The sequence below is a fragment of the Ambystoma mexicanum genome, chromosome 5p, assembly GCF_040938575.1.
Source record: "Ambystoma mexicanum isolate Mex_15411 chromosome 5p, UKY_AmexF1_1, whole genome shotgun sequence".
NCBI classification, from domain to species: Eukaryota; Metazoa; Chordata; class Amphibia; order Caudata; family Ambystomatidae; genus Ambystoma; species Ambystoma mexicanum.
Window position 1 is genome coordinate 1,295,574,401 of NC_090930.1, and position 14,374 is coordinate 1,295,588,774.

Consider the following 14,374-nt stretch of genomic DNA (forward strand, 5'->3'; position numbering starts at 1 on the left):
CACTACTTTGCATGGTGCTGAGTGCTTTGTGTGGCACACTGCATAAAGTGTGGGATGCTCCATGTGCAAAGAAACAAATAGGGGCAGAAGCATATTCCACATTTTCACTACAAAATGAGGAAGAGCAAGGACTAATGTGGGTTTGTTGAGGGACGCGGCATGGTAATAAATTACATGCCCAATCAAACAGAAACCTAACCAAATTCATGGATTACAAAGCACAACTTCACATCGTGAAAAGGCATAAGCAAACCCTGTGAACATACCTCCACATGAAATGAGATGCAACGTACAAAGCTGGGGAGTAGGCCAGCAGTTTAGGAGCCTTGAAACTAGGGGTGACAGTGTGCATATTCACCGGGGTGCTAGCTTGCCTTGCAGAGACAGTTCTTAGCTTTTAACCAGGGTGCCGCTTGACCTTGGGATGACCGTCCACAGTTTATGTGCTGCTTAGAGTTAGAGGTGTTGCTTTGAGTTAGGAGTGACAGTCAACGATTCGCCTGTGCTGCCTTGAGTTACTGGTTGATGGCCAGCAGTTTCGTCTGGGTGCTACCTTGAGTTACAGGGGACAGTATGCAGTTTGACTGAGTTGCTGGATGGTGGGAAAGGTAGGCGCAAGAGTGGTTAGTTGGTGCTGGGTTTTTTTTTTGCATGGGGAGTGTTGTGGGCGTTCCAGGCGCTTCTAATTTTTCTTTGCGCCTTGGGTTTCTTTGCACCTTTGAATCCATGAATACGTGGAACACCCACAAATTTTCAAACGCGCAAGTAGGCACAAAGTTGTTTATGGCAAAAAGTAGTTTGTGGTGACTTAACACATTTTCTATGAATGAGCCCTGTGACCCTGATTCATGGAACTGTGCATAGTGTTTTTTTGCAGTTCAAAGTTCATGCAAAGTCATTTTGTTCTAAACAAAATGACTATGCACTGACTTTGAACGAATTTTGCAATGCACAAAATAAACTTTGCACAGTTCCATAAATATGGGGTTGTGTCAGCAGCGCAAAGTCACTTTTCAGCAATGCAAAGTCACTTAGAACCGTGGAAATAATTTCCATGAATTGGGCCCATGTGTTGTTATAAGAACTTTCCCCCAAAAAATTCAGAAATGTAATGCATATTTGGGTCTTCTCCCTCGAGAAGTTTCTTTCTTGGATGCTATAAACTCATGAAGTAAGATTCCTAATTTCCTGTCTCATGATAAGGTTTAGCCATTCATGATGTGATTTGCACTTTGATCCCGTTCTTTGTCCCGGGAGGATAGCTCAGCAGCAATGTGCATGCCTTGGAAGCAAGATGACACGAAGCAACACAGGTTCGATTCCCGGGTCTGCGCTTAGAAACCTCTGGGCTTTTAAGCGCATTAAAAATACGCAACTCAGACAAAAACAATTACACAACTAAAAAACAAACAATTCCTGTGACAGCGCCTCGATGTCCGTGGGCTGTGTGAGCGCTTTAAAAATTCAAATAAATAAATAAATCCTGATAGGGGGCTTCTTGGCCAAAAACACTTTGGACGAATGAATGCATTTTAGCACTTTACACCACTTGGCTGCTTCATGAAACATTTGCCTTGTAGTTTGCGATAGTCCTCTTTATGCATACACTTTCACTGTTCTTGTGTTTTGCTAACCAGATGTTTCTGTTTGCTGCGTCCCTGTATACCTCATGTATTCACATCATATACATATTTATGAAATGTACTCTCTCAATCATTTTTTATTTTGATGGGCCCTATTTGGAAGGGTGTGTTTTGTTTTACACTGTTCCATTGTTGGCAGGGACATCTTTGTTAATGCATAGGGATTTAAAGGAGTAGATTATATACACAGTTTGATTGATTTTTCTTTTGTTTCCGTCAATTTACTGAAGGACTGTTGTTTTGAATTGTTGTTTTCCTATCGGTCAAGTTTGCTGCATGACTCTTGTCCGAGTGATGTTAATTGAATAATGGGCTCTGCTTGGTTGTGGGTACATTTAAGTCCTAAGGCAGAACACCCCTACAACAAAAACTGCATTTCAGCAGTCGCCCAGAAATGGCTGTGTTATGTTCTGCTGAGCACATATGGGGCGAAAGCTGAACACAGCCACCACAAGAATAGCTGCATTTTGTTGTCATTCACCTGAATCCAGACAAAACCACTCAAATTCAGAATGGCTGTGCTTTGCTGTTCTGTCATTTAAACATTCAAGGCTGCACAGGAAAATGACCTACATTTGAAACGGCATCACCCTGGTGCTACTTTCATTTTTAACATCACACAGTTTGGTTCCACTAAAACACAGCCCTGTCCATGTACTTCATTTTGAACACCATCAAATAAGGCCATCCCACACAGAATCGGCATTGTTTCATCAGTAAAGTCCATGAAAAGCAAAAGAATTCTGCTTCAAGAAACTTGGATTTACTTTTTGAAATAAACCAACACACACAAAGTACTTCAAAGGAAAGATGCTCTCTTTTGACTTGTGTCAATTACCAAGAAACCATTCTCAAGCATATTTCTGTGTCAAGAAACTGACCAGATCTATAAAAAGCCTTTCAGAAAGTTAATGCAAAGGAAGCTCTGTGCGAAAAAAAAAAAGCATCTGGTGAAATCAACATGTAAAAAAAGTGGACACGTGTAAATCTGCTTTTGCAAAGCAGAAAATGACATTGGGAAACCTATGTGTGAAATAATACTTTAGCTCGCACAGAAACACAAGTGTACATGGGGAAAGAGAGGCTGCAAAGATATGTATGGTGTGCTCTATTTTTCCCCCCAAAAGACACATCATCCTGGCTGAGGCCCAGGAAATTCTGTCAAACCAGTTTGGTAGCAAGGCCAATGTCGCACCTCCCTGTGAACTGATACTGCAAGGGCAGGGGCGCTGTTATTATGGACCTGACAGTGTGATAATTACAAGTTCTCTCAGACTGCCAGGCCGAACTGCTCCCAAGGACAAAGGATGGGGTGAAGCCCTGGGTTTTGTCTTGGGGGTAATTTCCTCTACATTCAAACTGGAGGACGTCAAAGGGGAGTCATGGAAACCCTTGTGTAAACTGACCCAGGGGTGACAGTTTGGATTGTGGGGGTGGCAGTGCCACCCACATCTTTGGCAAATCCACTTCATTGACAATGCAGGACATGTATACTTTAAAACATGTTTCCCCGCAACATGAATAAGCAGTAATGTGAGAATTATGACAGTTTTAATGTGATTTTTGGACAAGCACAATAAGACTAGGTGCATCTTTCTGGCACGTGGTGAAATGAAATGGCAGAAAAAATGAATTTCTGGGGAAAGCATAAATGGCACAAATATTAAACTTGGGGAAACTATGCCAAATACCATTATGCATATGTGTAGCCATTTGCAGAATTTTAGATGATATGTTTAGCCTAAAAACATTGAAATTGTGCCCAAGGACGAGGAAACATCGCACAGAATTGGCGTCCGAACTGGCATATTCCTTGTGTAATATGGGATCTGATTTTTATGATGGTGACTATTGTAAATATGAAGTTTTCTTCCATAACCCACTTTTGTGAAAAATATGCTTGTGAGACAAAGGGAGTCATACAAATGTACATACCTAAGGTGAGGTCACATCCCTGGAACCAATCAGCTCGGAGGCGAAAGCAATAGCCCTGACCTATCCCATTCAAGTGGTAAGTCCAGGATACGTCCGCCCATAACATTCTCTGATATAATTCTCGATATATAAGGGGTAGACAGGGAGACACAGGGAAAAATTCAGCATTCAAAATTCACCCTTCAAGATTCTAAGACTCCAGATCCAGGCAGAACCACCTATCCAGACCCAGGCTTACCCAATAATCAAGGGAGAAAGGAGGAAAGGGGAGAAAGGAAGAAAGGCTACTGATCCCCTTTAGGAGAATCCAGCAAGCAGACCTTTTGCCCAGCTGACCCATCCCGCTGTCCACAGTGACCAGACTTTGCCCAGCTGTTGCCCACCAGGAGAGCCCAGCTGACTCAGAAACCAGATCACTTGACCCTGCTGCCCAAGACCAAATCCATGGCCCCGCCACCTAGAGACCCTGCTGGCTGTCCAAATTACCAAATCCAACCTTCCATTGTAAGCACCCTATCACCCAGTACCCAAAAATTGCATATCCTGCTATTTTACCTTGCATCCTGTTCAAACTCTATTAAAATCCCATAAAAACTCTAGTTATTTCCCAAATTGCCAGTATCCTCTGTTCACCCTTTCCTTGGAAGAATCTGTATAAGTCCATATAAATTAGCATCATTTTTTTCCTTTATTTCCTTCAGCTACCTGTGTAAGTCCCTAGTATCATTTGGAATAAATTAATATTCCCCATTGACAATTCATGTTCATTATTGTTGCATTTCAAAAGTAACAATTTTTTTGAGAGTTTTTACTTATTATAGCCTTAAAATATAGTTTTAGTAGAACTACTCATTGTGCTAACAAAACCAACTTTGCCCATGTATTATGCTTTCTTTAAAATCCGAATTGCATTACATCTAATAAAAACCCATAACATCATCCCATAAGAGTCATCCCTTCCCCTTAATGTCCTATCTGTTCAGGGTCTTTGTTTCCCATCTAAAAAAAAAAGATTTCCGATTTTGACTGCTAAGCCAATTTTCTTAGCTGTTTGCCAATTTAAAGCCTCTGGGAAACAAGACATTGCAATTCTGTCGCCGGTATTTTTTGTTGCATTGTTTTCCTCCCAAGATCGGTGCCCTGCTCAGTAGACTGTAATTTTCCTTGTCTCTTTAGTGCAGCCACACACATTTCTGTCCTATCTATCCTACCACAAGTGTAAACTGATCTACAAGTAACAAGTGCAACCCAAGTATGCTATTTTGCTCATTTTGAAGGTTTTCATTTTTCGTTTTTGGCTCCCATTCAGGGGTGGTTGATCAAATTTAAAAACCAATGTTTCCCTCTTCTTGCTGACTCCTTGCCACTGCTTTCCATCCCCACAGAATTTAGTTACCAGGTGTTTGGGGGAGTGCTGCAGGGTGCGTGCATACCATATTGTACCATCTATGCTTGTGAAGAAAAGTGATTTTATTTTAATTTCCATTTAAGATTCATGTAAATGATGTCAGAAAGTTGAATTGATTGTATTATAACATTTTGCATTAAATTGTCACCACATTGATGATTGCTGCCCTAAATTTTGTTGTGCTCTGATTTTCATTTGAATTTTAAAAATAAAAAAATATTTCTTTGTTACATACCAGCCTGGTTCATGGTCCATTGCAACACATGATGTTTGTTAGGTGGGTGTGAGACGGGTTGGGTGCCTCTACAAGAAAAAATCCAGGGTTCAAATAAAAATAAAAAGGTGTGTTTTATTGTGCACCCCCTTCAGCGTCAGTAGAAGAAGTCTCTGGCTGGAGTGTACCGTGCCATAAAATCCATTACATGGTGCATTCTCATATGATGATAACTGGGATTAGGAAAAGGGACAAAGTTGTAATGCTTTTATGACTTACCACTAATTCAGCCCCGCCACCGAGGGAGGGGGTCTGAAGCGAACCTGAAGCCTGAAGTTCATAAATGCTCATTATCTCCCTTCCCAGGGTCTATAAGGCTATTAATACTGCAGTTGTGGAACTAAAAGGAAAGTGAAACATTGTAGACTACTGCTTATTGCAAAATGGTCAGAGATTATAGAGTGCAATGCAAACATTTTGATGGGTTAAGAGATGATCCATAACGCAGCTTATCTGCTAATGTTCTTTAGCACCCTGGAGCACAGCCAATCATGCTATTTGGAATGCAGGCTCTATTCTCCAATGAAGTATGAGTGCATCCCGTGCATCATCACCATATGCTTCCTTTCACTGGATCACCCCTCCTGCGCCCCGTGTTAATTTATCATAGCACTGTCTGGACTCTCACAATGTACAGTAAATAATGGCATTCAATTAAGGCTTTGTGAGAAGCATCCCCGCTTCTATTAGATAGACATCTCATCTTAGCCAATCACCATTTAAGACTAAACCAGAACGTATTATTTTACAGATTCATATGCGCACATACACTGGCATGAAACTCTGCAAAGAACCTGAAAGATAAATAATTTAGAAAGTTGCAATAAGCAGGGAAATAGGAGAGAAGCCTGGACTTGCGGAAACACTGCATCCATGTAAGCAGAGAGCCTACAACAGTGGAAATGAAACATCATTTGCTGTTGATTTATTTAAACTGTAAGTTAGTTTCACATGAGCACGAAACCCTACCTGGTATGTGTCCCTCCTTTGCAGGAAGTCGACATGACTTATAAAATCTATTTTAAGGGCTGCTTCAGCAGACGTGCCACTTCCAAACAGCCATTTGCTTTAACCGTCAGAATATTTATTTCACCGCCTAAATGAAATCCAATTTGAACCCATTAATATTAATGCGCAGAGATAATTCTGATGATGAATTAATAACACACTTGGACTCTCAGGATGCTGTTTGATCTGGCCATTTAATGGTACTTTTAACTGGAATGGAGACGGAGAGATAGAGGAGGCTCCAGCAGAGGACGGAGAATTAGAAACCACTTCATTGTTTTTAGCGTGCTGCTTTAATGGCGATCGATGCTATCGATTTTGGACTAGAGAAGAATCTGCTAAATCTTTATCATGTGCTACGTTCTCCATTTAGATTCCTCGAACATCGTCTCCATGAAACACTGATTTGAGGCACCGCCTTTGGTCAATAGTAAAATGCATGCTTTGTCTATTTTGGAATATGTGTTTTAAATTGCACCGCCTTGCAGAACTGATGCAGCTCTTGTCACACGTGTTTCAGACTAGCTCTGCTGGTTAAGTAGGATCATTGCAAAGGCTGCCATGGAACGTAGAACATGTTTTACCAGTATATAGCTGCCAACCTTTAAAGAAAGCGCTTTAAACAGTAGTTGTGCTGTTCTGCCTGATCCAGTAAAGGCTTTTTGTAGTTACTGCTGGCTGACATAGCACCCTACACTTGACTTTGCTTTGGGCCCATGGATGTCCGCGACCAGTTCACGCATAAAAGCATAAGGAGCCGTTAGGTCTTCAGCCAGATAGCTCAATTAGTCAAGATATTGTGGCTTCCAATGTAGAACCCCTGCTAACTGCGCAGGGAGTATTAATTCTGTTAAAGACCAGGAGGCGAGCATTATGCTTTCACTTCTTTTATTACTCTTCAGCAGTTTCAACTATAACATGTGGAAAAAACAGAAAAAGATGTCTTTATGTTCAGCACTTTTCTTTTTTTCCCATAACAAAACTACAAGTTCCAAGATATCTGTAGTCCATCTAGCACTGTCCCTTGCTATGACCACATCCTCTTCCTTAGGCTCCTCCTCTTATTTTAATGCTCTGAACTGCATCCTTCCAACTTGAAACAACGACTGGTCCAACAACGTGGTCAACTCTGAACTGATGCCTGTCCGTGCTGCGGAATCCGCTGCGGGGCAAACCTTTATACGATCAATGAATATCCAAATCTTCCGATCTCAGTTGCTCTTTTGGTCTTCCCCTGAGGAGCATACAAACAAATAACATCAGGGTGGTGTTATGGTACTGCAGTACAAAGTCACAAACAATGGCAACATTTTACTTTACTGTGCAGTACGCATGAGGGAGGGGAAGTAATGGCCGCCTCCTAGTATTTAATAGAATTAATACTCCCTGCGCAGTTAGCAGGGGTAATCTACATTCTATGACAAGACTGGAGGCGAGCATTATGCTTGTTTAAAACTTCCCTAATACAGTTGTTGCCATCCCTCTAATAGGTTTAAAATAAAACTGTTTAAATGTACAATCGCTTGCCCAGTCTGCTGCTTGCATAATCCCCTGTAGGGTTACCCCTGCTGTGAATGCTTTGGACAGCAGGGCCCCTCTCACTGAGTGTGCTCCATATTCCCTGAGGTCTATGCCTGCCAATTGCATCACTTTGTGCACCCATCTAGCTATGGTAGCCGTAGCAACCGCCTGAAACGGTTTCCTGTGCGTAATTAATAATTGAGTGGTGCCGGCTGCCCTGCACTCGGCTGTTCTGATTTCGTATTCCTTAATGCATCTAGCGACGCACCACTTGGAATTATCCAGAAAATACGGATAGTGCACTGAGGTGGATCCCATCTTTGTCCTCCCCGCTATCGAGAATGTAACCCCCTGGGGCCAAAAACCTTCCTATTAATCTCCAAGGCCTTCACATCTGCTACTCTCTTACATGACATCAGACACACCAGCAACGCTAGTTTGCCTGATAATTGTTTTAACAATAAAAATCTGTCTGATGGCCAGCTGTCTATCAGCCTGAGCACAACTGTGACGTCCCACAGTTGCCTATACCTTGGCTCGGGAGGTGCCTTGTATCGAGCTCCTTTTATGAGCCTGGCTACTGCCAGGTGTTCTCCTGCCGGCATGCCTTCCACTGGCAAGTAGCCTGCTGAGATGGCTGACCTGTAGACCCCAATTGTCCTAAAGGCCTTCCCGTCCTGCAACAGGTGTGCTAAAAAATTAAAGATTACGACTATAGGTGCTGAAACGGGATGAACATTTCTCCCTCTGCACCATTTTGTCCAATTGGCCCAAGCTGCGTCATAGCTCCTCTGGTTGGAGGGAGCCTAGGATGCTCCGATAAGCTCAGCAACCTGTGTCGAAATGCCTGGCAAATCCCAGCATCTCCTGATACTCTGCATGCTATCAGCGGGAGCATCCCCCTCACTCTCAGAGGGTGAAACAATCCATCTGGGTCCGTGAGCAGGTGCTGCCCTTCCGGGAGCAACAGAGGAATGTCCGCGGTCCTCTCCATCAATGTCGGAAACCACACTTGGGACTTCCACATCGGGGCTATTAGGATCAGCTCCACTCTCTCCCGGCGACACTTTGCTAGTACTCTGCTTAGCATTGCAAAGGGAGTAAAAGCGTAATGTATCTGCCCTGACCACGTCTGGAGAAAAGCATCCGTGCCCTGTGCGGCTGGGTCCAGCCTCCAGCTGAAAAAGCTGCTTGTCTGTGTGTTGAGCCGTGATGCAAATAGATCGTAGTGCACCAGGCCCCATCTCTTGTTCAGGAGCTGAAACGTCTCTGGCTCCAGTTTCCAGTCACTGGAGTCTGTCAGATAATGCGATTTCCAATCAGCTCTCACGTTGAGTTCTCCTGGTAGGTATTCTGCTGTGACTGACGTTCTGGACTGAAGGCATGAGTGCCAGAAGTCCATTGCCAGTTCTGCCAACAGTTTGGATCTCGTACCGCCCAAGTGATTTATGTATCTCACGGCTGATATGTTGTCCATTTTGACGAGTACGCAAGAACTCACTCTCTCCCTGGTGAATGACTTGATGGCGAATGACCCTGCCAGGAGCTCCAGGCAGTTTATATGAAGCTGAAGTTCTTCTTCGCTCCATTTCCCTCTGGTTTCTAGGGACCCGCATCTCGCTCCCTAACCTTGTCGACTTGCGTCCGACTCTATCACTAGGTCTGGTTGGTCTCCAAAGATGGCACGCCCATTCCAGGCGTCCATATTGTTCAACCACCACTCCAGTTCTGTGATAGAATCCTGGTCTAGGGGCACTCTCTGGTGGTATCTCATACCCCGTTGAAGGTGACTGATCTTCAGTCTCTGCAGGGATCTATAATGTAAGGGCCCCGGAAAAATAGCTTGGATCGAGGCAGCTAACATCCACACTATCCTCGCTAGTCTCCTGAGGGAGATCTCTTGTTCTTTCAGGCAGTCTCTGATCTCCATTTTGATATCTTTGATCTTTCTGTTCGGTAATTCCAAGGTTGCTTTTCTGGTGTCTAGGACGAAACCCAGGAAGTCTAACCTTTGCTCTGGCTTGGTCTGTGACTTCTCTCTGTTCACTAGGAAACCTAGAGATTGTAAGAGCTCCTGCACCCAGGCGGTTTGGTACACCAGTGTACTCCGATCCTGGGCTAGAAGGAGAAGATCGCCCAGATATACGATAATTCCTATAGCCTTCTCCCGGATCACTGCTGGTGAAGACCCAGGGCACTGAGGCTAGCCCAAAGGGCATTGTGCTGAAACGCCACAGCTGTCCCTTCCACTTGAATGCTAGATACTCTCTGAACTCTGCCTGCACTGGTATAGTGAGGTAGGCATATTTCAGGTCTATCCTGGTTAGCCAGTCTCCCTCTCTCAGGGTGTCCCGAAGCTGGTGTATGCCTTCCATATGAAATGCTGGTATACCACCCAGCTGTTCAGTTCCTTTAGATTTATAATGGGTCGTACCTTCTCTTTCCTGTGTAGCAGGAACATAGGAATGACAAAGGGAGGGCTCGTTTTGCAGATCTCTATGGCACCCTTCAGCTGGAGTTGCTGAAGCTCGTGGTGTAGTTTGACCTGGTCTGCTTGCTGCAGGTAGATCTCTGCCAGTCGAGACTCTTGCCCTGGCGCTTGAATGAAATCTATGTGTAACTATCAAGGATTGGTGACTGGCCTGCAGAATTGCCCACTAGGTCTGTAATGTCCTCCTCCTCACTTGATAAGAATGGTTCCCCCAAAATGCCGTCCTCCTCCTCACCTGATGTTGAAGAGTAGTGGGTTCTCCTTCGACGTGGTTTCTCCCTTTGAGACTTCTTCTTGGAGAGCAGATACGGTCTGCCTCGAAAAGAAGCCACCGTGAATCTCAACAGAGAAAAACTCACGATGACCCCCTCCCGTGACAGCCAGTTGTTATTGGGGGAAAAAGCCTCCGAGGCCCAAAAAACCCCCACAAGTTGACAGAAGACTCCTGAAGCAGGTCCGTTGAAGCGTGGAGTACAAGAAGCAGTATCCAGAGAAATCGGCTCCAGGCAGAAGCGGTGGAATCACAAGAAGGAAACGAAGCACCGTGAATGGGCGCCACAGAGGAGAGAGCTCCTGGGAAGCTGACAGGAGAAAATGGCCAGCGGGGAGAAAAACTCCGATAGAGCAGGAAGCGAGGAAAAGGGGAGAGAGCAAGCGGGAGAGAGAGTAGCAGGAATAGGGGGGTGGAAGATCGCTAGGAGGAGATAACGCTACTGAGCGCACGCAACGAACGGGAAAGCAAGTTGCAACGCGCCAACCCGCCGAGATTCGAATAGTGAAATACTCGGCGGGCGGCCATGTTGGAAAAACACTAGACTGCGCCGTACATTGAAACAAAAAACGTAACGGAACTGTCTAATGGCGACGGAACTTCCACCTTCGCCAAACCCTCCAAGCGCCAATGGTCGTGACAGTATGCCCCCTTCGAAGGCCCCTTCCTCCTGGCTTACCCGGGTGGAGACGGTGGAATCGTAGAAGCAATCGGGGAGCAAAAACCTGTGCAGCTGGTTCCCAAGTATCCTCGGAAGAGGGGTAGCCTTTCCAATGTATGAGGTACTCCAGGCGTCCTTGATGGTACCGAGAGTCTCGAATTTGGGAGACCTCATATTCCTCCGAGGAAGAAGAAGGTGGAATCACTAACTTGGGAGCAGCTTGTTTCCTGGCATCAGGGACAAAGGGTCGAAGGAGGGAGGAATGGAACACCGGATGTATCCGTCGGAGAGTCTTTGGCAACTTTAAACGGTAGGCAACAGGGTTGATCATTGACTCTATCTTGAAAGGTCCAATGAAACGAGGGGACAACTTAGAAGGGCGGACCCAACGGGGTAGGAACTTGGTGGACAACATGACCTCTGTACCCTTGTCCCAAGAAGGCACTTGTCGTCGATGCCTATCGGATAGTTCCTTATACCGTCGGCTAGTCTCACTTAAACTTCGTTCCGCGGTGTCATGAGCTTCATGCAGATGATTTAGAGTGGTCTCTAAAGACGGGATGTTGGTCTCATTCCAGGCTGTTGGTATGATGGATTTAGGATGGAACCCATAAGTACAAAAAAAAGGGCTGATGCCCGTAGCGGAATGCACAGCATTATTATATGCAAACTCAGCTGTGGGAAGTAGAGCGACCCAGTTGTCTTGTTGTTGATTTGTGAAACACCTTAAATACTGTTCCAGTGAACCATTGAGTCTTTCAGTCTGGCCATTAGTTTGAGGGTGATACCCAGAAGAGAGAGCCCTCTCCATGCCCAAGAGCTTACACAAGGCCGTCCAGAACTTGGAGGTGTATTGGGTACCACGATCAGATACGATCTTCTGGGGTAAGCCGTGTAATCTAAAGATATCCCTGAGGAATACTTCAGCCATGAATGAGGCTGCAGGCAGCTTGGATAAGGGAGAGAAATGAGCGAGTTTGGAGTAGGTGTCGACAGTAACCATGATGCAAGTACAACCCTGGGAACTAGGTAGTTCTACGATGAAGTCGGTAGAGATGGATTTCCAAGGACCCGAAGGAACAGGTTCTTGTTGTAACAATCCCAGTGGTTTTTGGGTAGAATACTTGTTCTGTTGACACAGTAAACAAGACCTTACATAGGTCTTGGTATCTGTCCTCATGTTGGGCCAATGAAAAGAATGTTTTAACAGTTCCAAAGTTCCTCTAATTCCTCGATGTCCGGCGGTCTTGGCGTCGTGACACCACTGAAGAGCCTGTTGGCGATGTTTCTGCGCGGGCAAGAACAGTTTTCCCTGGATGAAGTATAGACCATCTTTCCTACAGACAGGCAGCTTATTGACGTCTAGAGCAGGGACATCTGAAGAGGTTTCCCTTACCTCCTGCATAAAAGAGGACACCATTGAGATAATATGAGTATGTGGGAACATTAACTCCTTTCTGTAGGTAGGGTTCAAGTCGTCTCTGCGGGACAAGGCATCAGCAATCTGATTTTGAGTACCCGGGATGTAGGAAATGTTAAAATGAAATTGAGCAAAGAAATGAGCCCACCTGGCCTGTCGGGTGTTGTAACATTCTTGTTGTCTGAGGACCTGTAAGTTTTTATGATCGGTGCGTATTTGGAAAGGATGAAAGCTTCCTTGGAGTAGATGTCTCCACTCGAGGCAAGCCAGCTTCATGGCCAAAAGCTCCCGCTCGATGACTGAATAGTTCCGTTGGCTCGCAGTCAGTGTCTTTGAGAAGTAGGCCACAGGGTGTTCCTGGCCATGGTCCGATTGCAGAAGAACCGCTCCTACAGCTGCCGCTGAAGCGTCGGTCTCCAAAATGAAAGGACTCAGCTGATCGGGCTGTCTAAGTATAGGTGCTGAACAGAAACTTCGTTTCAGGCGGAGAAAACTATCCTCAGCGGCTGTTGACCAGATAAAAGGTCCAGAAGACTTCTTTAACAGCGAGGTTATGGGTAGAGTGAGCTGTGAGAAGTTGGGTATAAACTTTCTGTAAAAGTTGGCTAGTCCCAAAAACCGTTGTATCTCTTTGACGGAGGTGGGGGACGGCCAACCAAGAATAGATTCGACCTTTTTGGGGTCCATCGTAATCCCTTGCTCGGATAGAATGAATCCTAAGTAGGATAAGGAAGACTGGGCAAAGGTACATTTCTCCGGCTTTACTAGAAGGTGATGTTGTTTAAGCCTACTTAGGACCTCTCGAACTTGAAGAATGTGGTCTTTTAGATTGCGAGAATACACCAGAATGTCATCCAAGTAGACCACGGTATTTTGACCCAGAAGATCTGAAAATAAACGATCCATGAACCTCTGAAATATAGAGGGTGCATTTACTAGGCCAAACGGCATTACTTGATATTCGTAAAGGCCGTAGGGAGTGCGAAAAGCCGTCTTCCATTCATCACCCGCTCTTATCCGAAGTAGATGGTAGGCGTTTCGTAGGTCGAGCTTGGTGAATACTACAGAGCCCTGAACAGCTTCCAGGATCTCATGGATGATAGGCATCGGGTAACGGTCTTTGATGGTCACTTTGTTGAGACCCCTGTAGTCTATACACGGTCTCAACTCTTTGCTCTCGCGTTTAGGAATGAAAAACAAAGAGGCGCCTGCGGGGGATTTAGAAGAACGAATCAGTCCATTGGCGAGATTGTCGTCAAGGTAGCGCCTGAGGACTGCCTTTTCTGACAATGAGAGGGGATACATCCTGCCGAAAGGAACCAACGCCTGAGGAACCAGATCAATGCCACAGTCTTCGGGTCTATGCGGTGGTAGTTCAATGGGTACCTGCTCTTGAAACACTTCGGTAAATTCGGAATAGCAACAGGGTATACAATTTACGGTATTCTGTTCCGTAGCACATACCGTCCTTACCAATTCATGTTGGGGTTCAGGTAAACACTCCTTCTGACAATACTTGGAATGAAAGCTTAACAGGTTGTTTGTCCAATCCACAGTTGGGTTGTGCTTCCGGAGCCAACCGATACCCAAGATGACAGGGAAGTGAGCAGCTCGGATTATGTCAAATGATATCTGCTCCTTGTGTTGCTGAATAGATACATGTATAACTTCAGTGGTATGAGTTATGAGTCCGGAACATAGGGGTGTTCCGTCCACTCCTTCCACCTTTTGATCCTCCTTTT